This window comes from Rhyacophila brunnea, unplaced genomic scaffold (assembly GCF_057557595.1).
Source record: "Rhyacophila brunnea isolate RB1 unplaced genomic scaffold, BYU_Rbru_1.0 scaffold_19, whole genome shotgun sequence".
Classification (NCBI taxonomy): Eukaryota; Metazoa; Arthropoda; class Insecta; order Trichoptera; family Rhyacophilidae; genus Rhyacophila; species Rhyacophila brunnea.
This window is the reverse complement of record NW_028232848.1, coordinates 8919153-8946825: the sequence shown is the minus strand read 5'-3', so window position 1 is coordinate 8946825 and position 27673 is coordinate 8919153. Positions and strand designations below refer to the sequence as shown.

The window sequence follows — 27673 nt, the reverse complement described above, 5'->3', positions numbered from 1 at the left end:
TGTATCTGAAAACAATAAAAAGAAAAAACTTACAATTGTAAAAAAATGTGAATTTGTTATATATTTCTGTCCACAGTTACGTTATTATTACATTATATTTTATGGTCATATTTACTATGAAAATTTAGTTTATTAAATTTTCAATTTTTCCTCGTAAAGATTTTTGACTAATTCATAGTTTTAATATTTTTTTATATTTATTTTAAAACTTTTATAAAAATATAAATGTGTACCTATTTCCTCGTAAAGATTTTTGACTAATTCATAGTTTTAATATTTTTTTATATTTATTTTAAAACTTTTATAAAAATATAAATGTGTACCTATTTCCTCGTAAAGATTTTTGACTAATTCATAGTTTTAATATTTTTTATGATTATTTTAAAAACATCGATTTTTATAAAAAATATAAATGTGTACCTATAACTTGACATCCTTTTTATTTATATCAAATCGAGCTTAAATATTGGAACCATACCTAAATAAGATTTCATATAAATAAAAATTATTTCAAGTTATAACATGTATATGCATGAAGTGTTTTCAAATAAAGTATATTCAATATTATAGGTTACATTGTCAAATCTTGTGTCTTATTCGTTGAATAAAAAAAATAGTTAATGCTTTGTTATATTATTATGGTTTTACGTCTTGGCCGCCATAAAATACCCTGCTTCAAAATATTGGTCCACGGCGATGGCTTTTACATTTATATTTATTAATCTGTTCTGTGGGCGTTCTCTTTACTACTTAAACTTAAAAATTAGCTATTTTTTCGGGATGTTGGTGAATTATTGCGACAGAAATAGTACAGAGGCTGAGAGAGAAGGAGTTAGAAGGAGACAGAAAGAACTTGTATGGATAAGTTGTAGCCACTTGCCTACACATTCTGCCATTGACAATAACATAACCCTGCCAGCGGAAGAAGTTATTAATATCTTATAGAGACCGGTTATAATTATACCGATCAATCAAGACTCTCAATGCCTCCATTTACTCTTGGGGGTAAGATTGCGAATTATTGCGACGAGAACGACAAACTATGTTTATTATTTTGTGAATAAGACAGTAAAATTCTGTTGACGAAAACTTGATATACTAACATAAATTAGCCGCCAAAGATTTATTTTTTATATTAGTCGGAATTTTAAAAAAAGAAGTTGATACTTTGGTATTAAAATACTTAGAGCCTGATTTACGCTCGCAGGGTCTCCGGGGTAATACAATATGCTCTAATACAATACTTGTTTCAAAATGTCTTTTTATGTCTTGCTTTTTGTTCGGAAAATAAATAAATAATTATTTTTAATATTTCAAACCAGAGATCTCGATTGTGGAAAAACATGGTATAACTTTAAACACGTGTTAATGAATATTATGTTATTATCAATAGTTACATCTGTCTAATAATATGCATTAAAATTTGTCACGTGCACATAACGCGCATTCAATATGGTTGGACCAATTATGGTGGCCCTCATTCCTTTCTTCCCACCTACCTCAAACCCTCAATTATTGTCGCAAGTCAGGTCGGGGCGAACAGCGGTTACGGATCATCAGCCGACCGTGATTGTAGAACAGCAGTGACATTCAGTTATTTCAAGACAGCGGACGCGCCTAGGCTTACTAAAGCTAATCCGTCGTTAACTGACTAATTCGATTATACAGATTGATCACAGTTATTCGTAGACCACGACAGAGCCAAGTTGATACAGGGTGACCGTCGTCCAATCTAACTAATCTGAGCTATGTCTAATTCTGAACACCCTGTGAAGCCTTCGATACCGGCATTTTGAATTGATCGTAAACAGCTGTGCGTACAGGGTAATTCATCCATTGAGTACCCTTTCGACCTCTATCACGCCGTGATCTGATACGATACGACCGAAGCCGCGTTAACCACAAAGTGACTCATCCAAAACGCACTTGTTCGACCTTCGTTGCGCTAAATCTGATATGGTTTGAGCGAACATCGTGTCTATCATCCATCATATCACTTGTCACCATCGATTATCGCGCTTTGTGTCCCTTGGTTTTGAGGCCGAAAGTAATAGAGCGAGCCCTGCTTCAAAACTGCTACCACACTCAGTGGCAAGCCAGTTCCACAAAATGATAATATAAATTATAATAAATTCTACAATATATAGCTATTTCGGTTGTAACACCATTATCAAGACTACTAATGTAATGCAGTGATGTGATGCTTAAAGTAGCGAAAAGTTGTTTCGCGTTAAATGTAAATGTGTATCAAACTACGCACTGCTCTGCCCCATATTACCGTCACTCGATCAGCCAATTTCATAGGTTGACTATTAAAATGTGCAGGTGTTGCTAAGATAAACATTGAAACTTTTGTGTGAAATTGAATTTGTCATGATTGTATGAGCTTGGTTAATTAATAATTACTATACATATACATTAGCCATTTCCGACACGAATCGTGCTCGACTATAACAGTATACAGCTACAAAGTAGCTTGATTTGGAAGAGCGCTGATGAGTAGGTATTAAAATTGACCAATAGTTAAAATTTGTCGCAATTAGTATGTCACGCCGTAGCATATTGGTTAAATGCGACGGATGGGGCGTATACCCAGGAGATGCAGGGTTCGATTCCCGGCCGGGGTGGCTTACTTTTTACTCTCTCAGAAAGTGTTTTTCTAAATTATATATGTTCAATAGTGCTAATTATTGATTTACTTCGAATGCAATGCGGTAACATGTATATATTTAGTGTATCGTGGGGAATAAGATAGTGGAATAATTTAACCTCGAATGCACAGAGCAACCGTAACAATAATCACAAGCAGGGCAGATGTGATTATTGTTCATCAGCGAAAATTATCAATAAGAAGGGTGCGCGGGACAGCGCGTCCATCACGGATCGAAAAGCCTCGGCTGACTGCCTGCCAGATTGGTTATGTCCCCGTTTCAGCCTTATCGCTGTCCCTCTCGATCTACCCCTGAACGTTCACCCCTTTCTGTCGTTCTCGCCTGCGGCAGAACGCTTAGCCTTTACTTGGGTTTTACCTTAAGGGTTGTCCAGGTCACCTTTTAACTAGGTAATCAAGAGTTACAGCGATTTCGGGGAATTGAGCCCAAAAGAAACAACATTAGGTATCTTAATACAAATACGATTTAAAAACTAAAATTATTTCCTTCGAGTCTCGATCATACCAATCTCGCATGACCAACTTTTATCTCCCTATCTAGCAATTTGTACATTTTTTCAGTTAATAAATAAAAGTACAGAGCATTCTATTTGATCGAGCGGCGATGGACGGAAATTTGGCTTGGCGGACTATAAGAAACATGAATGTGGCATCCATAGCTTCGCTCGTACTTTGCTCTTACGGGGTCATCCATACACGTAGAAACGTGGAGGTATCAATAGTATACTTTTTTTACTTTCATTTTTTGAATTTCGAGCATATAAATTGAAAAATAGACGGTATACTGTCTCGTGACAAAAAAAGTTTTTTTTATTTATATGGTTTACAAGACAGTTTGACAATTTTCCTCTCTCGAGTTATAAGTCTAACCAAACACACAATCACATACATATACCTAAAATCGGTTCTGGATTATAGGTGATGTTATATCTTTATAGGTAGGTACACAATCTATCAAACCTTTGAACGAAAGTCTAAAGAATTACCTACAAATATACCAATACAATATTTTGTACTATATCGCTAGCTATTTGACAGCTAAGTGTTGCTATTAATATTGTACCTACCTACAAACTAACGACAGTAATTGCCAACTGGAATTCCAATCCGCATACACATTTTGGCACCATAAAAAGATTTTAATCGCAGGACAGGTAATAAATATAATTTCGATTGGCTATATAACACCCACGGTGGCCGCGCGGCTTAAGCGTGGACTATCACGCCGTGGGTCTCAGGTTCGAATCTTGCGTCTGGCAAGTACAAATATTGTTTTTCAATTTGTGTCTGTCAGGGTATGGACCTAATAGGTTGAGCAAGTGGCTGACATCCATTTCTCGTAAAAAACAAAATCTGTTAATACAAACCTCTACTCTGTGGAGGCCCATAATATGATCCTATTAGGATCGGACATGGTCAAGAAAAAAATATTGTATATACCAATACAGTAAATTTTGACGCAGGGTTTTGAATGTGTGAGTGTCCTACAAAAATGAACCACGCATTATATAAGTGCTAAAGTGTGTGTAATACACAAATATTAAATGAGCGTTAATGCATAAACCGAGAGCAGTTGTCAGTATTCGACGTATGACATATTTTTGACACGTGTTTAAATTTATCCCGCATTATTCCTTACTCAAGTACCTATCTAAATAAGTCCGGTTTAGATTATGCTAGGGTTTTAGTCGAGTGGTGCATAATTCAGTAACTAGACGTGTATGAACAGACAAATTTAGTTGAGTTATTTAAGTCGGGTTAATCCATTTGTTCTAATTTGTCGGTTGAGTAGCGATCCCCCGTGTCCGGAAAGTTGTACGTATGCAGTTCGCCGTATCACACTTCACCGTGAAATGTTGTATCGGAAATATGTGGCCGTATATTAAAGACCGTACAACATATTTGGGTCGTATAGTACTGACATAATTCATGTCTAAATAAAACACGGTTCTTGTCGGTTTACAGGAAGCCAGCGGCATACAAATTTAGAAAATAGTCTATATACCGGATTATTTTTGTTAGGTAAGGTTAGTCTCATTCACTGCTGACTAGATAATGATTTTTTAATTACCACCATTAAAGTGCACGTTAATTACATCGATCGGCCGCCTGGTCATTACGCGCCAGGTGCGTCTTCAGCGTCCAAAGTATTAAGGTAGGTAAAGTTAGGTTTTCATTCTTGGATTCATGAATTTTGCCAAAATCGGCTATGAAAATTGAATTAATGTATCTAATAAAATATCTAATAAAATCTAATAAAATTGGAGACCGTATAGGGCGTATGCCGTATAGTATACGATCATCTCTTTCCGATAGAAAGCTAACGGCGAACTGTGTTACGGTGAAATGTTTTACGTACAATTTACATGTAACCGCGATCCCCACCATCCCCCCAAATAAATACCAAATAAGCCGCGAGACCAGTCTGAATACTTTGATATTAATACTATCGGCCGAGAGTAATTGATGGAATTTTAATTTTAATTCTAATGGATTTAAATTTTGTACTATTCCATTTAAGTCTTTTTTTGCGACCCGGTTTTACTAAATGAAAATCACACATTTGGATTTGACATTGAAAATGATACAAAGTTACTTCACTGACATACAGGTGATTATAAATATTATTCTACCAATAAATATTAGAGATAAATAGAGCAATATGAAATCGTTTAAAATGTGCACGCTAATTTTACATATTACAGCATAGTTTTGATTTGTATTAAGATGCCTTTATTTATGAATAACTGCCAGAGATAAACTGCTCCCCGCATCGGGTAGTGCTGAGAAACTTAGAATTCGGCCAAACTCCATAAAACCTCCATGCAAAAACCTTTTAAAAAAAATACCTCAATCGATCTCAATGTCTCATTCATATTGTAATGGTTGTCCGAAAATTTACAAAATACTCCCAACATTTCCGCCAAACAAGAAAAAGTTGAAAATCACTGACTTAACGTAGAGCTTTTAGTGAGAGCTTTTAGACATTGCTCAAAGCACATGGACAGGCCAATGATTGCCAACGTATTGGTGCGGACTATAGGCCGTGTGGTGTGATGGTGTGTGTTCATAGTAGCCTTTGTTAGATCAGCGTTTTAAACTTGGCCTGATTTTGCTCCGATATTAAAAAGCACCTCTCGCCCTTGGATGGGACAATGCGATATTGAAAACCGGACGCAAATTTAACACTTAACAGCATACAAGGGGTAGTAAAATCGATATTACATGGGCACAGATAATATAGATAGACCTAGTGATGGTTCGGAGAAATAATATTCCGGGTCGAAGCGGACCGCACCGAAAATTTAAATTATCGCTTTAAAAATTCAATAAATCGGATTTGCTACTTTTTGCTGTATAGATAGATGTGTGAATTGAATATTAAAATTTCTCGATTGTTTTGGGTATCTCCGAACACATTCGTGCGTGTGTGAAAAACAAGACAGAAATGAGTTCGACAAATATTCGCAAGCAAGGTAACACAAAAAATAATTAAAACACATCGGAAAACACAATCACAAAACAAGGGATCAATTTATGCAACGGCCAACGGGTCGGCCAGGAGGGTAATTTTTGAAACAAACAGCGAAATAGCTTGAAAACTAAGCACGATGCTTCGAACGGTATCCGCAAATGCAACGGAATTACTGGGCGTACATATAGAGGATTAGGAAAGGAAAAGAGGACGAGGAAAAATTGCAGCTAGGTAACGTGTTGGGAATATAATGAAATAGCTAATGAGAAATGCCACTAAATATACCTACCCACTAATTAAAAATAAACAAATAACCAATAGTGAGGTATATTCCACAATTGGCTAACTTAAAGAAACAACCGCATCACCATATCAGGTTAAAAAATAAATCCGGTATTTATAGATGACAATGCAACAATTGTACAAAATGTTACCTGGGGAAAACTACGAAAAAATTAACTATTCCCATATCCCAGTACCAAACGGATTAACGAACAAAACATCAAATTAAATTCAACAGAACAAATACACCTGATGTGCAAGGTGACCGAAAGCGCGCATGATAAACATAACAAGTTCGAGTGACTGACCCGGAAATGCTCCAAGAGTCCAGGAGTGCCAATATTAGTGACGAAGGGTGGAGGAAGGCTATTAAGATCCGACATAAATAGTCCACAATAAGCTTTGTCAGTCATAGGTATTTGTTTTCATTGAACTAAGTCTACAATTTACAGATGGTGTTGGTTAGTTTTGTGAAATTCAATTGAACACTGCGAAACCAAGCCATAATAGATATTAGTATAAAAAAAAATCGTCTATCGATAAAATATCTAAATTTATCCCATTAAACTATACCTACATAATTTTGGATAATTTATGGATAGAATATTATTTTTTATCTACATGGTTTGGTTGAGGCAGGATTTATTAAATGTTCAAAAAACTAACCTACAATATGTGTAATAATATGTATTCTTAATGCAACGAAAACAGATAAGTGTGAATGAAAAAGTGTACATTATTTTCTCGAATCGCCCATAACATACCAAAACTATTATGGTTTGGCTTAGGCAAGGTTTAATTGATTTTTAAAACCTAACCAACACCATCTGTAAATTGTAGTCTTAGTTCAATAAAAACAAATACGTATTACTAACAAAGTTTAATGTCCATGGATCTTAACAGCCTACCTCCACCCCTCGCCACAGGCCACCATCAAAAGATTAGTGCCTGGAATCCCTCCGTTCACTCTGCTTCACAAAACTCGAACTCATCCAAATGCAGTCCACTTAAATAATTATCGTCACTTATTTTAACGCCCACTTTACGTTTGGCCTAATAAACTTGTTCCAAGAAACTAAACTTGTTGGAACGCATGCGATGAGTTCATCGGCATCGCGACTCGCTACTTGGTAGACTTTCAATACTATTGACATTAAATGCGCGCGAGCGAGATAGCATAATACACGTATGTCGTGCCGTGATACACTCAACTGTCATTAGCGTCATCGCTCTCTCTTTCTCCCCAGTTGTAAAGTTGGTATAGTGAAGGACAGAAATGGTGACAAGTTGACGTCACTACTCGGTACTAGTGCTCGAGTTCTGATAAGTATTTACGCGTTTATCTGGTTTCGTCACGTCGAGTTTCTCGATTTTTTAGTGTTATAATTGCAACTTATAATCTGAATTCAAATTTTATCCGTGATTGTGTAAATGGATAATAATTATATAAACAATTTGTGTAAAAATGGTTTCTAAAAGGTCAAGTACGCCAAACGCTCTATATAATATCCCAGATACTAGTAAGTATTTGGGAACAAGTTTCGATACTAAGTATTTTTTTATACTGGTGGTAAGTATACTTAGTCTTCGAAATTGACCAGTTTTCCCATCTCTGGTGGGTACCAAAGTTAATTAAGAATTTTATTACGAATTAACATCAAGGCTTCAGAGTAAATAATGTTAATTTATTTATGAATAGGTTATTGACTGCACGCCCACTATAATACAAGGCAAATAAATGTATTTTGCAGTATTGGGGGGAATGCGCAGATCGCGTGTCGGACAATCGGACCGCAATAATAGATTTAACAGTTCATTTAACGTAATACGACCAGAACGAATTTCTTTGAAATAATTATAAGAGCATTTGGCATTCAGAAAATACGAAACAAAAATTTACGAAAAACGTCGATATTTTCAACATACTTAATTGCTTTTACACTAATCATTTTTTTCTTTCAATAAAAACTTAAGGCTATATAAGTACCTCAGTTGAGGCATGGTCTAAAAAGATCGTGGCTAGGCGATGCGCGAATTGTACAAATGACGCGTGCCGAACGAAATATAATTTGTCATATAAATCCAACATGCGTCCATTTAATGTTATGTTTATTGTTCTATTAGCAACCATAATAATAGATATATTCATTGACATGTTTTCTTTTTCACGTAAATGGGTAACGTTTTTTTAGTCATCTTTACACGATTTAAGAATTAATACCCCCGTCGCCATCACTAAACAAATTGACGTGTTCACAGCTCGACTTTTGCTCTCCAATTGCCAGCCAGTCCGAAATTTCGTCGCACCTATAGTTGAAAATTATTTGCCGTTTCACTGAAGTACCGTCTTAAGAGCATACTTCAGTGAAACGGAAAATAATTTTCAACAATAGGTGGGACGTAATTTCGCACTCGTCGCCAATCGGAGAGCGATAGTCGAGCTGTGTAGACGTCAATTTGTTTTGTGATGGCGTCGGAGGAATATATTCTTAAATCATGTAAAGATGACTAAAAAAACGTTACACATTCACTCAAAAAAGAAAACATGTCAATGAATATATTATTATTATTACTACTATAACAATAAAAATAACATTAAATGGATGCATGTTGAATTTTTATCACATATTATGTTTTGTTCGTCACGCGTCTTTTGCACAATCTGCGCGTCGCGTAGTCACAATCTAAACGCCGTCATTTTGAAATTGACAAGGTAAATAAATATGCCATAACCGCATGCATTATGCCTAATCGAGACAAATGCGATGCGGAAATAAAGTATTCATCTATGACGATGAGTACCATGTACTCTTTGTTCGACATAATATTTTTATATTCTTCTTATTGCCGGTGTATTAAAACATTCTTTTAATATTTAATTTCCCATAATATTTATATCATTTTTGTTATTAAAGTATTTAACTCTGCTTTATACTGATTAGATATAATCTTATAAACTTTGCATTGTGGCTTTTAATAGCCCATGGGGTCAAGTGTTATTAAAACACATAAATGTTACGATATAAACATATCACCTTACTTTGTAATTAGTATCTACTAAATATATCAATGTATGTAGTGTTATCTGTGTTACCTAACGTATCACTAATTATTCTTCGCTTTAGTACTTAACGGCGATTCTCAACCAGGACTCCGTGAAACCCTGTGGTATCGCAAAAACTTGCCAAACCTTTTGCCAAAAAAGTACGGCTTGAAATCATTTTCATCATCATCATCATCAGGGGCGCGACAACCCGGTGTGGGTCCTGGCCTCATCCAACAGCTCCCTCCACCTGTCCCTATCCAGTGTGGCCGCTTTCCAATTTGGTACCCCCAGAATAAGGCAGTCACTGGCAGCTCCATCTAACCAGCGAATCTTTGGCCTGCCTCTTCTTCTACGTCCTATTGGATTGCTGGACATCACTCTCTTTGCCGGTTCATTGTCATTCATACGGTGCACATGACCTAGCCATCGCAGTCTACCAATCTTAATTGATTGAACTGCGCTGCAATCTTCGTACAGTCCGTAGAGCTCAGCATTATATCTTCTCCTCCAATTGGTGCCATCCCTTTTTGAGAATTTTTCTTTAAAAGATGTTCAGGGCTCGTTCATTTCGCAGAGTTAATGTCCAGGTTTCCGATGCGTAGGTGAGCACTGGCTTTACAAATGTCTTGTAAAGAGTGCTTTTAGTTCGACGAGATAGTAAGCGGGACTTAAAATGTCTTAACAGACCAAAGTAACATTTATTCGCAGACATGATTCTCTTGTTGATTTCTTCTGTAATATCATTATGTCGAGTTACAAGAGATCCAAGGTATATGAAACTGTCGACCGTATCAAACTTGTATGCACCAATATCTAACTTTGGTGCGACTTCTCGTGGTGTGACATAGACAGGCATGTATTTAGTTTTTGCCTCGTTTATTTGTAAACCCATTCTTTTGGCAGAGGCTTCTAGTGCTGTGAATGCCTTTTTCAGCGCCAATTCTGATATGGCAATGATGTCGATATCATCGGCATACGCCAGCAGCTGCACAGGCTTAGTAAATATCGTGCCGCTGCCACGGGCATCAATCTTTGCATCCCGTATCGCCTTTTCTAGCGCAATATTGAAAAGAAGGCATGCCAGAGCGTCACCTTGCCTTAGGCCATTCAGTGATACAAATGGCTCGGATATTTCCGCTTGAAGCTTTACCCGACATTGTACTGGTGTCATTGTCATCTCTACAAGTTTAATTATTTTCGTCGGAATTTCAAATTCTCGCATTGCTTCGTATAGCCGGTATCGATTAATGCTATCATAAGCTGCCTTAAAATCGATGAACAGGTGATACGTGTTAATATTGAATTCAGTGGTCTTTTCTAGAATCTGCCTTAGAGTGAATATTTGAGTAACACATGATCTCCCTCGTCGAAAGCCTCCTTGGTAGTGCCCGAGTATTCCTTCTACAATGGGTTCCAGCCGCTGGAATATCAGAATCGACAACAGTTTATATGCAGAGTTAAGGAGTGTCACCCCTCTGTAGTTACTACATTCTAGTTGGTCTCCTTTCTTGTGCAGGGGACAAATCAGCCCATCCTTCCACTCTTCTGGCATCTTTTCTGAAGTCCATACTTGGTGGATTAGGCTATGTAAATGTTTGAGCAGGCTTTCTCCCCCACATTTTATTAATTCACTCTGGAGGTTATCTATTCCAGGCGATTTGTTTGTTTTTAACCTTGACATGGCACCTTTTACCTCATTTAATGTCGGTGGTTCTTCGTTATCATCCATGCCACTTTGTACAGATTCCTGGTCATGAGTATTAATGTTAGTGTTGCCGGCATCATTATGAAGGGTATTTAAATGTTGATCAAAGAAACCCACCCACCGGGCAAGAATACGGTGCTTTTCTGTGAGTATCATGCCATTGTCATTCTTGCACATTTGAAATCATTTTTTTTGGTAATACCTAAATTGTAAAAAAAATACTGCTATATTTGAAATATTCATCATATTGTATCCAGTTAGCCTCGCATAAATAATAAATGTCAATATTGAAAACAACTGATGTATATTATAGCCACTACAAAACATCTTTTTTGGGAAAAAAAATACGACACCCGACGGGCCATGAACATGTAACCACTGGATTCACACCACTGTGGTTTTTCTAATTAAGCTATTGGCACCCTAATTAATTACGTCGAATTTAAATAGTACCTAGTTCTTACATGAAATGTTTATCAAATTGCGTTGATAATGTTGGCTATCAGTTTTTCCACATTAAATCAATGTAGATATCAATGAAATGCATTCATTACTAACCGACGTCAGGATCACTCCAAATTTTTCAACATAATGTACTTGCACTTGCTAATAATTTAATTAACTATTTCGTTAATTTAACGAATACTTTCGAAGATTTATAGAAGAAGAGAAATACGAAGATTTGACAATATAACATTATATATATTGAACATACATAATTTGAAACATGTACGAGTTTTTTAAAACATCTTTTTACATCCTCAAATCTTCAGAATTATTCATTGAATAAAAGAAATAGTTTATTATATTATGTCAATATGTCTGATCAGGCAGGGTTGTCCCAAACAGAAAACGTTATGAATCACTTCTTTAGTATCACGCCAAACAATAATTAAGAAATTTGAAGAATACGTTCATTAGTAGAGTTCAATTATTTCATTAATTACAAAATGTGAGTTATATCCACAGAAATTTAACTACCCGGTATAAAAAAAGATAAATCTACCTAGGTATATACAGAATAATACTTTGTATTGCAATACGGATAAGGATCCCTCGTTTAATTGGATTTCCTCCTCTCGAAGATGTTAGCTGTCTGACAAACTGAGCCCTTTTCGACGTACTTCGAGCGGCGTTCGAATTCATACACCTCACAAGATACCATCTCTCAAGAATGGTCTCCGCAACGATCTCGAAACGTCAAAATAAAACAGAGAATACACCATGGAGGTAGGCTGTTAAGATTAGACATAAATACTGCGCACTACATTTTTTCAGTCATACATATTTCTTTTCGTTGAATTAAGAATACATATTATTACAACTGGTGTTAGTTAGTGTTTTAAATTCATGAAGTCCAAAACCATAATCGATAAAAAAATATTCTTCAATCTATAAAATATCTAAATTATTTAATGGCACTTTTTTATTTATTTTATAGATAAACGAATATTTATTTACTATCATCTACCATGGCTTGGATCAGGCATGGTTTAATTGAATTAAATTTACAAACACTATCTACATATTATATTCTAAGTTCAATGAGAACAAATATGTTTGACAGTCAATGCAATATTTGTGTCGGATCTTCACAGCCTACCTCCACCCTTCGCCATCGATGTATATTCAATATTGAATAAAAAATGGTAATTTTATAATTATACACAAAAAAAATAAAATACGTCATAAATAAATCGAAAAGTAAGGTGTTTTTTTTTCATAAATAAATACTTATAGTGAATTAAATTAAATTTAACATGAAAAGTATTTATTTATGAAAAAAATTCTTTCTAATACAGTCAACAGCGAAAAATTCCGCGAAATAAACGGCAACTCCATCTTCGCCACTGGAACACACGATGACAGGCCAAAAACCCACTACGATATTCTCTACATTGGGTGAATACATAGTTAAGTGCGTATTGCTATAATTTTTGTTTGTTGTACAATTAAGATTACGAAATAAGCTAAATTGGGGCTAAGATGAGGCCACACTGTGGCTAAAAGATTCGATGTCCTCGTGAAGAGAAGCGATTTGCAGTTTTGCAATTTGTAGTTTTATTTTTAAGTGTATGGTTTTTTTAATCTAATAGAGCTCCTTTAAGTGATAAAAAGTGTCTCATTCATGTTTAATAAGCTTAGTTTCGTGGTCACGGAATGGAAAATTAGCATGCCCGATTTCATAATAAAAATGATATAAATATTGTATTAATCAATATTTTGCTGAAAAATTGTTGTCACTAATTCAGCAATAGAACAAGGAATCTGCTAGCTATCTAAAAATGGTTAATTTGAGTGAAAAAATAATATTACCCAAATTTCAAACATGTACTAACTTTGGCGAAAATGTCCTTACACACTAGCGTTTCAATATGTCAAATTGTAGAGTAGCAACTTGCAGATGTCTTTGAATGGACTGACATAATATCTCCATGTATTGGGTTGGGTAGGACGGAATCGCTCGGTAAAATCGCAAAGTACTTCCACATAATTGGTAGAAGGACTTGACCAACAGATCCTGACTCTGAAAAGAAGCGATATGACAATGGATTGTAGTCAAAGTCTCGGTTAAATTATACATTAAAAAATAATCAATGTATAGATAATATTTTTAAAAGTCCTTTGAATGTTACACTATCATCCGTTTATTTACAATGCAATGGGAAGTAGTAGGCACCAATTTCCGGCAATCCAGATAAGGACGGATTCATTGACATTATAAAAATTACCAAATCATTTTTGCATAGTTGCATTTACTGAATGGTATACGAAGACTGTAAGCAATTATTATTAGAGTCATATTATGAACTTCTTTTTACAAACGATGATTGTTTCCAGTGATTCCACAATGTTTTATTGTGATTAAATTAGTAGCCACTGTTCATCACGTGAGTCAGTGGTTTTCAAGCTTATTCATCTAACAGTGCCCTTTGTTTGTAAAGATTTTTAACAGTGACCTAAATATTAATACTATCGATCGAAGATACATGATGGAATTTAAATTTAAATTCTAATGGATATAAGTTTTGCACTATTCCATTCGAGTCGTTTTTTGCGACCCGGGTTTCGCCTTTCGGCATCTTCAGGCACTATGTATACCCATCAAAAGGCAAACACACACTGGCAACGAACACTATTAACTTGACTCTAACTTATATAACAAATCAATACAATAAAGTAGGTAAAAACTTATCACCTACCTATTAAAGTCAAGGATCCAATAAAAAAAATATAACAAACAAATTATGAATAGTTGAACTGTTAGTAAAAAAACCCATACCTTATCAATAATATTAATAATACACTCGATAAGTGTATAAATAAACCGTCAAAACCTAATAATAGATCACTAGTAATTTAAAAAAAAAAATACTACACTCAAGAGGTGGAAAATAGTCCATTCTGGGAACAATGGTAACGTATTGGGAATTGATGGAGTTAAATAATGAGATCTATCTATAATATCAGTCTTAAAAAGTTATTACTTAAACAATTAATATTCAATAATATTCTTAGATGATACCTACTTGTTTTTAGATATAAAGAAATAGGTACCTACCTACTAGTACTAATACTAGTAATCACGAAAATATCTCTCCATTAAAAAATTCAGCTCACTGGTTGGAAACAAAATGTACCTATTAATTAACATATAGATAATGTTTAACAGGATTGTTTTATTTTGTCGGGTTTGCGATGTCTAGTTTATTTCCGTTGTCCTTGGACGTCACATCCTAGATGACCAGCAATGACACGTGCAGATTTGAGAATTGTATTTGAATTATAGGTAGGTACATAGTTAGCTAATTAATTTATCCAAATATTTTTGCCAGTCACTCGCAAGTTTTGAAAGTTGTCAGGTGTATATTTAAATGTATCTGAAAACCGAGAACCCGCAATATTGTTTATTGAAGTAGAGATGGTATTTAAATTAGATTTAGTGGCATACATGTCATGGAAAGATGATAAAAAACTGTATAAAAATTGGGATGGCATTTTGGCGCTGCCTAAGGGCGGCATTTTGTCTTGGAACGACACTGAAAATATTACATAATTTATAATAAACTTAGTTATTATATTGAACGAATAATTCATATAATATAGTTTAGATTGGCAATAGAATTTTCATGATATGTATGTATTTTTTGTAATCACAATCAGACTGTTATAAAATACATGATTTAAAAACTAATAAACAAATAATTACAAGATAAAAAGAACTTTTTACATACAACGTTTTTAAATTTTCTGTTGAATCATATAAACTTGACTAGCTTAAACGATCAAAAAAAATTGTACTTGTAATAATACTGAAATGTCATTTTGACATTCATATTGATTTCCATATTAACACACGTATATATTAATAATTTAGTTGCTAGGACCCTACACCCCTAACAACCAATAACAGTGGATTGGATTACGGATTTCTACCGAACTAACTTTTCATACAAAACAGAATTAACTGAAAATTAGTTCAATTCTACTTAAAGATGGCTAAAAGTATTAAAAAATGCATTGGCATCGTGTTCTGATATATTTTAAAAGTTTTAAATGCCTAGCTAGTCGGGAAGTTAGTTAAAAATCGATTGCAAGATTTGTACCGGATAAACAACCACCGGACAAATAAGAATACGATCTAATAAAAACTTTGTAAAAACTATATAATTAATCGTTTTTATTTTGCGTTACACGTCCGCGAAATGTTTCTCCTATTTTCATCGGTCCGCAGGTGTAAATAGATTGAAAAGCACTGATATAAAGGGTCATTCACACGTTTCGTCTCGAGTAGAGGTCAAGCCAAAAGTTAACAAATTAATGCGTTTAAAAGGTCAAGATGTCGATCAACGCTTCAGGCGGCTAACTGAACACCCACCCGTTCTACACTTTCTACATGATACGGTCCGATCCCTGATACTATATTCAGTCACATTGTTTTGATCACCTCGAGTAGAATAGTAAGGCTTACGTCTTGATGTGCAGATACTATTGATAATAATTAATAATACAACGATCATGCCCGTTAACCACACATAGATTAAAAATAAATAATCATTATGTTACGTTACAGCAGCGATTTCCAAACTGGGAGGCGCGGAGTGTTGCAAAGGGAGGCGCGAAAAGTTAAACACAATTAATGTAGCCACAGGTTTGCAGTTTGCAAATGCATATTTTATAAAACGGCCGCTAGTTATAAACTTCATAAAAAAACCACTCCTACAAAAGGTTGTTTGCAAACCTATTTGAAAATATGGAGACTTATTTTATAATATCTCACTTATATACTATTGTGAAGCACATTCATCGCATGAAAAACAAATTAATTTAAAAATGAAAATAATATAAGTAGTAATAATAAAACCTTGATTATTTGTATAATTATTTTTTTTTCATTTTTGTATTAGTACATTGTTGACTATTTAAAAAGCTGTCTGTATTATTTAATGAAATAAAGGGCGCCAAGAATAGATTTTTTTAAAAGGGAGGCGTAGTAACATAAAGTTTGGAAACCACTGCGTTACAGTAACGACACTCACCTAAAACTGCGTATGTGTGGCAATCCTGAATTCGTCGAGGACCTGTAAAAAACAAAATAAAAGATTATTGTTTGATTGTAAGAGTATCTGATGTAAATCGCCTGTCATCAGTTTTCTCACCAGCATGGAATTTTGGGTGGTTGTACCTTCTACTTGTAAATTCAAAAATATCGTATTTCGTGGGTTACTGCCAAAAGTTGTTAAGTCGATAAGTTAGGTATTTAGAGTTAACCACTTACACATATGACCTATGCTAGAAAAATAATTAAGGTCATCTGATATATAGAACATGCATATTATAAAGCACAAAGAAATTAGCATTATGCGTGATTTTAGAGGGCATGTCAAACTTCAAATTACAATTACTCCATAACATGATTCCGAGACTTAACAACTTTTGGCAGTAACCCACGATTATTTTTGTTCTTCGGTTTTTCTAATAAACATATGTGTTTAACTGGTCAAATCTTGTGCTTGTATAAAAACAAACATCGCATTTAATTGAGGTTTCACCAAAAAGGAGAGTCATATTATTGCATTAGAACAATAAAATTATTGCATTTAAGATTGTTTATTATTTAATTTTTACAATCACTTTATGGAGACGGCAGAGCGGAAATACAATTATGTATTTCCGTAAATTTATAATAATCAATTGATACTAATGAAAGGTACATAATGCGGTTTCTAATTCATTATTTACCCCCAATATTAGCCATTGGCACGCCACTCATTAATTACGAATACTTTGGCACGACGCTTATAAAATGGTTCGTCATCGCTGGGTTAACCAGGTATTATTAATTGGATGATCTATTCTAAGGTATATGCGCCAGCGGCGAAGGGTGGAGGTAGGCTGTTAATACTTGTAATAAATAGTGCACACCAAATTACGTATTTGTTTTCATTGAAATAACACTACAATTTACAGATAGTGTTGGTTAGTTTTAAAAATTCAATCAAATCCTGCGAAAACTAAGCCATAATAGATAATAGTGAAACAATATTCATCTTTATAAAATCTATAAATTATGCAATAATTAAATCATACATAACTTTGGATATTTTATAGATGGAATAATATTTTTTATCTATTATAGTTTGGTTTCGACAAGGTTTACTGAATAATAAAAAATAACCAACAATATGTGTAATATGTATTCTTAATAATTATTCAACAAAAACAAATAAGTATGAACGAAAAAGTGTGCTTTTTTGTCGTATCGCCAAAAGAATACCAAAACTATTATGGTTTGGTTTAGGCAGGGTTTAATTAATTTTTAAAAACTAACCAACACCACAATATGTAAATTGTAGTATTAGTTCAATAAAAACAAATACGTATGACTTCTTCTTGTTATTGTGCCATCCCCTAGTGGAGGTCGGCCACCATCAAGGCGATCTTATCTTTGTCGTCTGCTACCCGGAACAGTTCAGTGGAGCTGCACTCGTACCAATCACGGAAGTTCTTAAGCCACGAAATGCGGCGCCGTCCACTGCTACGCATCTCATTGATCTTTCCTTGAATGACGAGTTGGGGAATGCTGTATTTTTGTCCTCTCATAATGTGGCCCAAGTACTGTAGTTTCCTGGTTTTGATACTACGTAGAACTTCTCGGTCCTACCCCATTTGATTGAGAGCTTCAACATTTGTCACCCGGTCAGTCCAACTAATTTTGAGGATGCGTCTATACAGCCACATCTCGTATGACTAACAAAGTTTAATGTGCACTAATTATGGCGGATCTTAACAGCCTATCTCCACCCTTCGCCACTGATATGCGCTATTTATATATAAATGAATATAATCAAAAATAAAACATGAATAACCACCTTCTGGTGATGAGATCAAAGACTTGAGATATTTCCGTCGCTCGAGGTCAAATTCGCTATTCAAACCACAAGCATAGAAATCAATTGAATTTATTGCCGCGGAGAAAAATTAACGTAGCGCTCGACTTGTCTATATTTGAAGATATTATTATCCTCTTTGGAGATCCTTACAGATCGGCTGGGAGCCTAACACAGGCAATAAATATTTGAGAACCACTTTCGCTTACACTTTGAGAGCGCGCGGCCTTCAAATTAGAATAACACGCGTATGAAAATTCTCAAGTATTTTCCAGCGGTACATAATGTGTGGGCATAATGTAAAACCGGCATGTCCCAACATCAACTAGTTACTAGACTGTGATCTACTATACACAGGAAACTCCAGAAATAATGGGAACTGAAATACATAACTGGTAAGGCGATAGCAGGTAACCGAAGTAAGGAAGAATCCGGGTTAAACTTACACACGTGTCAAGAATACGTTTTACGTCGAATACTGAAAACTGCTCTCGGTTTATGCATTTACGCTCATTTAATGTTGGTGTATTACACACACGTGCATAATGCATGCTTCATTTTCGTAGGACACTCACACATTCAAAACCCTGCATCAAGATACGACTTATTGAATATAGCCTATCGGTATTTTATTTATTATCTGTTCTGTGACTATACAGTATCAAAAATAGAAGTGATCACCCACATTCTCCCATTGTCATTCTTCAACTTGTGTGAACAGGTGGCGAGGGGTGGAGGTAGGCTACGAGTAGTAGTTCGACATAAATAGTGCACACTAAACTTTAGTCAGTTATACTTATTGGTTTTCATTGAACGAATAATACAATTTGCAGGGGTGCTGGTTAGTTTTTAAAACTCAATTAAACCCTGCCTAAACCAAACCATAATAGTTTAGGTATGCTATGGGCGATCCGATAAAAATAGTACATAGGTACTTGTTCAGTCATACTTGACATACAGTCACATTTCGTTGAATTAAGAATACATATTACAGAAAGTGTTGGTGAGTTTTTTTAAATTCATTAAACCCTGCCTAAACCAAGCCATAATCGATAAAAAATATTCTTCTATCTATAAAATATCTAAAATTATGTATGGTTACGATTTTTTTTTGAATATTATTTATCTATATAAATGGCGGAAAATCGGCGGAAACACGTGGCAGCGAACGACACAGGACCAAGAGAGTTGGAAGAAGCTTGGGGAGGCCTTCATCCAGCAGTGAATTGACCCCGGCTGATGATGATATAAATAATAGGAAACAGACAAGGGTTTGCGATGTAATAGAGTTCGCTAAAGGCCTCAAATGGAAATGGGCTGGAGACGTAGCTCGAAGGAACTTCTGCGGAAGTAGGTACGTGGCAACTGGCAACGCAACGCACAGAACCGAGAGAAGTGGAATCAGCTTGGAGATGCCTTCATCCAGCAGTGGATAGATACAGGCTGATGATGATACCTAATAGGCGTGTGTGACATTGGCTATTTTCATACAAATAAAACACTTAATCAAATAACCCGTTACCCGAGGTAACTGAGGGATAAAAAACGCCGAAAGCCGTCCTACTAAGTACTTTAAAAAAGTAAGAGTGTTCATCTAGCTGTGAAACAGGCTGATAATGACAATAATTGAATGAGTTACTAATTTTTATTATTGTCGATTACTGAATAATGCAACAATCATAAATAATCACAATATAAAAAGAATTTTTTATATACAACGTTTTTAAATTTTCTGTTGAATTATTATGCTCAATATGCTCAAACTTGAACTTGATATGAAGTAAATAAAAAACAAAAAAACAAACAAACAAATATAGAATACTGAAATGTCATTTTGACATTTCGTTTTGATTTCCATAGTAACGCACGTATATATTAATAATTTAGTTGCTAGGACCACCCCCTTAGCAACCAATAATAGTCTTTTACTTTTTACGGATTTTTCTGAAATAACTTTCCATACAAAACAGAATTAACTGAAAATGAATTCAATTGTATTTAAAGATGGCTAAAAGTATTAAAAGAATGCATTGGCATCGTGTTCTGATATATTCTAAAAGTTTCAAATGTCTAGCTAGTCGGGAAGTTAGTTAAAAATCGATTGCAAGATTTGTACTGGACAAACAACCACCGGACAAACAAGAATACGAGCTAATAAAAACGTTGTAAAAATGGTTAACAATATCGCGGAAATAAAATATGTCGTCAATAAGAAGTATGATTTATTGAAACGTATCATGCGTGGAAAGATTGATGATAATATTATAGTCGTTGGTAGAATGACGTTATCTTGGCTTCGCCGAGTGATAAATCGCTTCAACGATCGAGACATTAAATTTGAGAGTTAGAGCCAATGACAAGAGGACACGGAGAAGTACCTATTGTAATTTGTCTGCCAACCTTCGATCTATAAGACAACGCGAGAAGAACAAAAATTACCTGAAAATGTGATAAAATCTTTGGTTACATGTAAGTTGTACGTATGCAGTTCATCGTGGGACACTTATTCGTGCGCCGCAGCACGCGAAACATGAGTTCGTATAACACTTTATCAAATGACGAGTTCTTCGTTGAACATTTACATTTCACCGTGGAATACATTTGTACGTATCTTACAAAATGCGGCGATAGTTTGCAAATAGTACTGTTCCAATTAGATTAAACCTAACCTAACCTAACCTAACCTAGTAAAGACATCTCATAAAATTCGCCACATGTTGTTGCATACGTACAAATTAGTCCAGTCAAATTAGACCGAAAAATACGTCATGGTTGCAAAAGGTGGGGGAGAAGATTTTTTTTCCTACTTGTATCTATATATGATAATGAGTAAGAAAAAAACTAAACTAAGAAACTAAAAAAAAGATTAAACTAAAGCAAAAGTGGTACTGATTCGTATCGTGGCACCAGCGGCACTGGTGGGGGTATTGGAATGTGGCCCCTTCTACCACTCCCACGCACCATCTAGAACATTGGGCCCATTGACCATAAAGTCTAGTTTGTAACCCCAAACTGTTTATTTGTAAGAATCTTAAGTTTAAAATGGTATTTCTTAAAATTTGATTTTTCTTATTAAAGTTTGTTTTTTACTAAAACGCTTGTTTTCGAATACATATATACTGTTTTTAACAGCAAATATCTCATAAACGGTCAGAGATATAAATAAAATGTAAAATAAAAAAACTTTAGGAAATAAGCTTTAAAATTGTATATAATAATATTTTTGCTACGACCGACCATTTTTGAGGTATAAGCAAAAAACCAAAAAAAATCCCAAAATTTTGCGGTTTTTTGCCCGCCAAAAGTTGTGCCGAAGTCATCCGAATTGGCAAACTCGTTTTTTTTTCTTACTCATTATAATATATTGTCTCTGTTCTGGCAGAACACACTAACTGGAGAATACTTTAGGCGGTTCTCGTGGTGCAGTGGGTAAGGCGCTCGCCTTCCACCCGAGAGTTCCTGGGTTCGATTCCCGGTCATGACAAAAACATTTAAGTATGTGTTTTTCTCAAAGCCTGGGTGTTTGTGATTGTTCAAAATTACTAACAACCACCTTGTACGAAAAAGCAAGGACATGGTTATTAATAATTCTAAAAAAAAAAAACTGGAGAATACTAGTTTTGAGTAATTTGACTTTGAAGTTGTTAAAATGTTTGAAATGGTCTATCATGTGAGTTTATTAAGTAATCGTAAAAAGGATGACTTTAAAATAAAGACTGTTACCAGACGGTAAAATTTGAAATAAGGAACATTTTGGTATAACTAACTCAATATGTCGTCTCTGTTCTGGCAGAACACACTAACTGGAGAATACTAGTTTTGAGTAATTTGACTTTGAAGTTGTTAAAATGTTTGAAATAATGGTCTATCATGTGAGTTTATTAAGTAGTCGTAAATAGGATGACTTTAAAATAAAGACTGTTTATTCATTAAGAAGGTTTACAGACGGTAAAGTTTGAAATAAGGAACATTTTGGTAATAACTCAATATGTCATTTTTTCGAATTAGTGTCTTCTGCCAGAACAGTGACGATTATACGAGTAGGAAAAAAAATCTTCTACCCCACCTTTTGCAACCAAAAAGTACAGATTGACTGGACTAAATATACTCCACGGTGAAATGTCCAACGAAGAACTCGTCATTTGATTAAATGTTACACGAACTCATGTTTAACGTACTGCGGCGCACGAATAAGTGTCCTGCGGTGAACTGTTTACGTACAAATTTCCGGATACGAAAATCTTTATCCTTCCTAATACATTTATTTTAAACCAGCGATCGCCACGTCAAATACGAAAATAAATAGTACCTATATACGAAATGACAAAGATATTATACGACATGAAGAAATAGACTGTTTACATTTGAATGTAATTTATCCGATTGTTATGTTTCTAATTAATGAAATAGACAACCGTTCAGCGCTTGAAATGGAAAATTTAACGAACCGGTGCGCTCGACAATTTTCTTAGGATATTAACATAGTTATCAAATTTTATGTGTATTTTATAAAAATAGTGAATTAGATTTTTTTTGTTATATGATCTATCCAAGTCAGACAGTCAAATTATATTTTCAACAAGACAGAGCGATAAATTTTACAGATTTTACGAACCGGAACGGCGCTTCGGTCCATTTCGAGCCCTGCAACCGTTGTATCTAAGCGCGCATCGCTCTACCCAGCCGTACCATTTGCATGATAGCGATTTTAGACACCTATATGTCAGTATCATACTCGACTAAGGCCTTGTCCAGATGGCGCGATTTGACTCGCGCGTAAAAACTCGCGCGCATGTGACCTCGTGAGCCATCCACATGTAATTGCCGCGTGTCACTTCTCGCGCGCGGTCGAGGTACATGTGACCTCATTGAGCCGTCCACGTGCACTCGCGGCGTATCCCGGCGAGACACGCGCCATCTGGGCAAGGTCTAAGTCCCTGCGATCGATAACGATAATAATTGGACATAGACGCATACAATCTACCCGCATCTCACCTAATCGTTCCACCGCTGCTACCTGGCCACTTTACCTCCTCGTGATGAATTATTGTAAGCATGCTGTTTCGACTATCAATATTGGTCCAGCAGTGTTCCGAGTTGTGCCGGAAGAAACATACAGACAATATTTTGTATCTATGATATCTACCCGAAGAGTGGTTGTTCTTTTAAAGCATTTCTTTTTACTTCTTCGTGGGTTCATTTACAATCCGTATATACTGGCAAATATTAATTATTATGTTCCCACCAATATCACTCGTAGCTCTACGGTCTTCAAGATACCTCGTCGCAGGACAGATGTTATGTTTCATGATGCTGTGTATCGTGCAATAATTAACTTATTTGATGGCACCATAAAGGTTGATTTATTTTTTATTAACTATATAATGTTTGTGGACGTGTTAAATAGGTTAAATTTATAATTGTACATATTGTCATGTTTCTTTAATTTTTACATATACACATGCTGTCTTTTCTAATTTCTTGTTATATTAGTTGTTATTTGTAATTAAGATATTTTTATAATTTTGTATTTATTATGTATTATGGCGCATTGGCCAATCGCTGTAATGCCGTAATACTCTTTTTCTAAATAAATAAATAAATGAATAGTCAAAATGTTGATCAAAAGGCAAATATTTCGAAATCATAGATCAAAAAGCACTTCAATTATTGTATTATGTATTAGTATAGATTCTCAAATAGCTCAAGCATGCTACACAAGCAACTAATTAACGAAATTAAATTTGAACGTGAAATACGTTAGTTCTTCGCTATAAATTCCGTTGATATCATACAATCCAGCGGTCGGTAACATTTTTTTCAAGCACATGTCAAATTGGCACAGATTTCATTCATACGGTGCACATGACCTAGCCATCGCAGTCTCCCAATCTTAATTGATTTAACTGCGCTGCAATCTTCGTACAGCCCGTAGAGCTCAGCATTATATCTTCTCCTCCAATTAGTGCCATCCCTGATCGGTCCATATGTACGGCGGAGAATTTTTCTTTCAAAGATGTTCAAGGCTCGTTCATTTCGCAGAGTTAATGTCCAGGTTTCCGATGCGTAGGTTAGCACTGGCTTTACAAATGTCTTGTAAAGAGTGCTTTTAGTTCGGCGAGATAGTATGCGGGACTTAAAATGTCTTAACAGGCCAAAGTAGCATTTATTCGCAGACATGATTATCTTATTGATTTCTTCTGTAATATCATTATGTCGAGTTACAAGAGATCCAAGGTATATGAAACTGTCGACCGTATCAAACTTGTATGCGCCAATATCTAACTTTGGTGCGACTTCTCGTGGTGTGACATAGACAGGCATGTATTTAGTTTTTGCCTCATTTCTTTGTAAACCCATTCTTTTGGCTGAGGCTTCTAGTGCTGTGAATGCCTTTTTCAGTGTCAATTCTGATATGGCAATGATGTCGATATCGTCGGCATACGCCAGCAGCTGCACAGGCTTAATAAATATCGTGCCGCTGCCACGGACATCAATCTTTGCATCCCGTATCGCCTTTTCTAGTGCAATATTGAAAAGAAGGCATGCCAGAGCGTCACCTTGCCTGATGCCATTTAGTGATATAAATGGCTCGGATATTTCCGCTTGAAGCTTCACCCGGCATTGCACTGGTGTCATTGTCATCTCTACAAGTTATTTTCGTCGGAATTTCAAATTCTCGCATTGCTTCGTATAACCGGTATCGATTAATGCTATCATAAGCTGCCTTAAAATCGATGAACAGGTGATACGTGTTAATATTGAATTCAGTGGTCTTTTCTAGAATCTGCATTAGAGTGAATTCAGTGAGAATAATATTATACTGAAATCACTTAAAACGAATTTGTTTTTTTTTAGCGAATGGGGAGGCGTTTGTGACGTATTTTTGTGATGAAGTGTGACTATGAGGGGAGGTCATTAGCGGGCGAGACCTTTAAGAGAAAAAAATGTCTAGAGTGGATTCGGGAAGTCTCATAAATGTAGCATGATCATTAGAGGGGGTCTTACTATTTTCACACACTTCGTCTATTTAATAGGTACGAGGGTGGGTCAATAAGACCTTAGAAAAGCCGACAGGTGGCGCGATTAGTACTGTAAGCGGTTTGTTTTCATGCAGCGGCACTACCGATTCAGTATGCTGCGAAGTTTCAATCAGATTGGTCGGGTTGTTGTTTTTTATTTTCGTACATTTAAAAAAAAAATTTGCTTGTTTACAAAAATGGAGAAAATTGAGTTTAGAGCTGTTATTAAACATTTTAATATAAAAGGGTTAACAGCAAAGGAAATAAAAAATTAGTTGGATTTAGTTCACGGCATATCTGCTCCTTCACTTGCAACTATTTATAACTGGTTAAATGAATTTAAACGTGGTCGTACATCAACAAAGGATGAACCACGCTCAGGACGTCCTGTAGAGGTGACTACACCAGAAACGATCAATAAAATCCACGATATGGTGTTAAGTGACCGAAGATTAAAGTTGAGTGAGATAATTGAGGTTACAGGGATCTCAAAAGGTAGCGTCATTTCTATTTTACATGACAAATTGGGCATGAAAAAAATTTCTGCAAGATGGGTGCCGCGTTTGCTCACAGTCGACAATAAACGCAATAGGGTGGTGGCCTCTAAAGCCCTGTTGTCGCTCATGCAACGCAATCAGGATGAATTTTTTCGTCGCTTTGTGACTGTAGATGAAACATGGATACACCACTATACTCCCGAGACGAAAGAACAGTCAAAGCAGTGGATTGCGAAAGGCGAACCATGTCCAAAGAAGGCGAAAACCGTAAAATCAGCTGGTAAGGTTATGGCTACTGTATTTTGGGATGCACGTGGAATTATTTTCGTTGACTATTTGGAAAAAGGAAAAACAATAACAGGGGATTATTATGCATCTTTATTGGACCAGCTAAAAAACAAAATTGAAGAAAAACTGCCTCATTTAAACAGGAAAAAAATCCTCTTTCATCAGGACAATGCCCGTGTTCACACATGTTTACGATCAATGGCTAAAATTGAAGAATTGAAGTTCGAATTGGTCGACCACCAACCGTATTCGCCAGATTTAGCCCCCAGTGACTTTTTCCTTTTCCCAAACTTAAAAAAATGGCTAAGTGGACAACGTTTTTTTTCAAATGAAGAAGTCATCGATCGGATAAATGCTTATTTTGAGGACCTTCCGAAAACTTATTTTTCTGACGGTTTAAAAAAAATGAGAAACGTCTAACCAAGTGTATTGAGCTCCAAGGAGATTATGTTGAGAAATAAAAAAAAATACAAAAATAAAAACTGTTTTAATGCTTTTTTCTAAGGAATTATTGACCCACCCTCGTACGTCAATGTTTCGCGGGTTAATCAAAATTATATGTCTGGCCATAAACGTCTCGCGTGCCATCGATTACCGACGCACGGTCAAACGAACACATGTTTTTTGTCAATGAAGTGAAACAGGTTTTTATTTTGCAAACATAGGTAAGAGTTAAAAATACATTAAAAAAACAACGATACAATCTATATGTGTATGTAATTTATAACCGCCACTCGTATACATACAAAGTACATACATTCCTACGTTGTAATGTTCTCTCAATTCTTTTCTATGGTATGGAAGTATGGACGCTAAACCAAGAGATTCCACGGAGAGTTGAAGCTTTCGAGATGTGGCTGTATGGACGCATCCTCAAAATCCTTTGGACTGACCGGGTGACATAATATGCTGAAGTTTTCAATCGAAGGGAAAGGACCGAGAAGTTCTGCGTAGTATCAAAACCAGGAAACTACGGTACCTCGGCCACATTATGAGAGTTTCTTTTATTTTGTTAACTGTCAATTCATGGTGGAACTGCATTGTATTGTTGTTTTTATTTAATTTTTGTTTGATAAATATTGTTTTAAAAAAAAATGTATTCAGTTGAAAATGTCCCACTGAGGGGGACGAAACCGGTCTTATATATTAATTAAAAGTGGAATAAGTACTATAAAAAAATTGCGTTTTATTAAATAAAAACAACAATACATTATGAGAGGACAAAAGTACAGCATTCCCCAACTTGTCATTCAAGGAAAGATCAATGGTACCTAAGCGTAGCAGAGGACGACGCCG

At 35.3% G+C, this 27673-nt stretch overlaps 1 protein-coding gene across 7 annotated transcripts in view; it reads right to left on the bottom strand.

Annotated features, from left to right (window-relative positions):
- Positions 1-27673, bottom strand: part of EndoA (SH3 domain containing GRB2 like, endophilin-A) — a 234634-nt gene that overhangs the window by 137568 nt on the left and 69393 nt on the right. For all 7 annotated transcript variants that reach the window (XM_085946078.1, XM_085946074.1, XM_085946077.1 and 4 more), the window contains exon 2: positions 16720-16761. The gene's annotated coding sequence lies outside the window, so the exon portion shown is untranslated. The remainder of the gene's footprint in view (positions 1-16719; positions 16762-27673) is intronic.